This window comes from Periplaneta americana, chromosome 9 (genome assembly GCF_040183065.1).
Source record: "Periplaneta americana isolate PAMFEO1 chromosome 9, P.americana_PAMFEO1_priV1, whole genome shotgun sequence".
Taxonomy (NCBI): domain Eukaryota; kingdom Metazoa; phylum Arthropoda; class Insecta; order Blattodea; family Blattidae; genus Periplaneta; species Periplaneta americana.
In genome coordinates this window covers 37706445-37709532 of record NC_091125.1, presented here as the reverse complement: position 1 = coordinate 37709532, position 3088 = coordinate 37706445, and the positions used below count along the sequence as shown (strand labels likewise).

General features: G+C 37.1%; 1 non-coding gene across 1 annotated transcript; it reads left to right on the top strand.

Moving 5' to 3' along the window:
• The first annotated feature begins 671 nt into the window (after positions 1-671).
• Positions 672-743, top strand: TRNAY-AUA (transfer RNA tyrosine (anticodon AUA)). The gene has a single exon. It is a non-coding gene; the product is annotated as a tRNA-Tyr (tRNA).
• Positions 744-3088: the final 2345 nt, after the last annotated feature.

Below are 3088 nucleotides of genomic sequence, written 5' to 3'. Positions count from 1 at the left end.
TACATTATATTTAAGATATTTAAAAGAACTAAATTGTTCAATTGATAGTTTTCCGGTAATTTGATTGACTTTAACGAATGTTTGTTGTCATGATAATTATTTCGAGACCGGAAATCGAGAAATAATTATCTTATGACAACAAATATAAACTTAAAAAGCGAAATTAAATTACCCGAGGATAACTATTATCACGAATTGTATTCGACAAGATAATCCCAATGCGAACAACTGTGATTCTGAACAACAACATTCGAGATTTTAATAATAAGATCCAGGAAAACAGTCGAATCGAAGCAGAGATGATAGGAATAAAGATTCCTTGAAATAAAAGCAACTGAACCTTTGAGGTTATAACAATACCTTCTTTTGAACTCTTTTATTTTTACGATGTAAGAGTAATGGAACGGAGAAAAATTCTCTCCGGCGCCGGGTTTTGAACCCGGGTTTTCAGCTCTACGTGCTGATGCTTTATCCACTAAGCCACACCGGATACCCACTCCGGCATCGGACAGAATCGTCTCAGTTTAAGTTCCAACTCTTGGGTTCCCTCTAGTGGCCGCCCTCTGCACTACGTCATAGAGTCTATGAACGTAGGACTGAAGTCCACACATGTGCTGAGGTGCACTCGTTATGAGTGACTAGTTGGCCGGGATCCGACGGAATAAGCGCCGTCCGGTGTGGCTTAGTGGATAAAGCATCAGCACATAGAGCTGAAAACCCGGGTTCAAATCCCGGCGCCGGAGAGAATTTTTCTCCGTTCCATTACTCTTACATCGTATGATGACGCAGAACATCTGCATGGAAATATCATATGTACGTCGGTACATTAAAATAATATATATGATATGCGTAAATCACTTCGTGATTTAAGTTGGCGCTTATTCCGTCGTGATTTAAGTTGGCGCTTATTCCGTCGGATCCGGCCAACTAGTCACTCATAACGAGTGCACCTCAGCACATGTGTGGACTTCAGTCCTACGTTCATAGACTCTGTGACGTAGTGCAGAGGGCGACCACTAGAGGGAACCCAAGAGTTGGAACTTAAACTGAGACGATTTTGTCCGACGCCGGAGTGAGTATCCGGCGTGGCTTAGTGGATAAAGCATCAGCAGTAGAGCTGAAAACTTGGGTTCAAATCCCGGCGCCGGAGAGAATTTTTCTCCGTTCCATTACTCTTACATCGTATGATGACGCAGAACATCTGCATGGAAATATCATATGTACTTCGGTACATTAAAATAATATATATATTTTATTTTTGCTTATCTATAATTTGAAACATGTTTAATTTTGTTGCAAATAATTTTTACTTACATTAATTATTAATTGTGTAATTATTGGTGCATGTTTAGACTGTGAATCTGACATAATCGTTTGATTGCTGATGCATCGAAGCAGAGACGATACAAATAAAATAAAATTAACCTAGGAGGAAAGAAACTATCACTTGTTAATTCTGAGCAGCATGGTTTTAACTATCGATTCTCATTGGTCAATCGATCGTCAATGAACTCGTTCATTGGCTGAGAAACGTTCGCTTTCTGAATATATGATCGCCTGGTCGTCATTAAGACTTATTGCGTTATTTGCTTTTAGAACTGTTCTGCCGTTCATTTATGTTTTTAAATGACATTACAAATGTTAATTTCCATTTAGTGGACTATTTGTACGTTCTTCAACAAAGTCCACGACACAGCGCACGTGTTGACAAATTTGCACACTGGAGAAACTGAAAGCCTTGCGAGGAATGTTTTTTTAACAGGGAAGAAATCACGACTGTTGACATTGCAAGACAGACATGCGAAGGAAGTTAAGGATGATTAAATGCTGGGTTGAGTAACGGTGCCCCGTGGCTATGATACACGTTGCAGAGAAAGTGTGGCGGGCGACACAGCCTCGCAGAGGCGTTGTCTTGTTGCTGCACTATGCACTATCGGGTCTAGGAGCGTGGGCCGAACTTATTTTATAATACAGCACTACGTGTCGCACGCCTAGATCATACTACAACCACCTTGTTCCACTTGTTTATGGGTTGCTACATATCTAACCCCTGTCTGTGGCATTGTGTTGCTGCGGTACCGCCAAAGCAAAAAGTTTCCACCTGATTTCTAATAGTATTGATAAAGACATGATCGTGCTACTTCAGAATACAAGGCATAGGTTATTTCAGCGAATTTTCATGATATCTCTAAAATAAAACCATTGTCCTTCCAAGTAAGTGCAAAGACCGCTTCTCTTATAAATTAGGCGGCCGAAGTGTGATTAGCGATTCGATTTTGATAATCTAAAATTTGTCAAGAAAAATCTGTCCTATATTTATTTACAAATATCTTTGCTGCGAGAAAAGGTGTAGAAAAAAGATGACCCAAAGATGAAAAACAATTCAGGGGTTGAATGAATTATGGTGGAAGGAAGGTTAAAAGACACCTCGAAGAAAAGAGTATATCATACCATAGTAGAAGGAAATGTTCTCTATAATTCTGAAGTTTGGAAACTAAAATTAAAGACATAACGGAATGCTACAAGTGTTATAAATGGACGCAGTGAACGATATACGGAGTGTCTAAGCTACAGAATATCAATAGTAGTGTTTATTAAATACGAATATGTAGGAACATTCAGTCATTGTTTGTTGGCTCGCAGAGTGAGCGTGATTATGAAATATTTATTTAGTTATTTATTTAATTATTTATTTATTTATTTAATCTGACAGGATTAAGACCATAAGGCCTTCTCTTCCACGCTACCAGATAGCACATACAAATACAAAAAAGAAATACAAACACTGATGAAAATAATACAAATTAAATTAAAGACCTATAGAGGGTCAACAGGGTCAAAAGAACACTATAGAGCTCTCATCGAGCTATTAAAAGAAAAAAAAGAAAGAAAAACAGAGATAGCAATGATGATAGTAATAACTAATAATAACTAATAATAATAATAATAATAATAATAATAATAATAATAATAATAATAATAATAATAATAATAGATACATTAAATATTAATTGTCAACTTTAAAACAGCATAGTTGCAATATTTATTAAGATATGTCATGGGTTAAGCTGAAGTTACGCAACCTGAC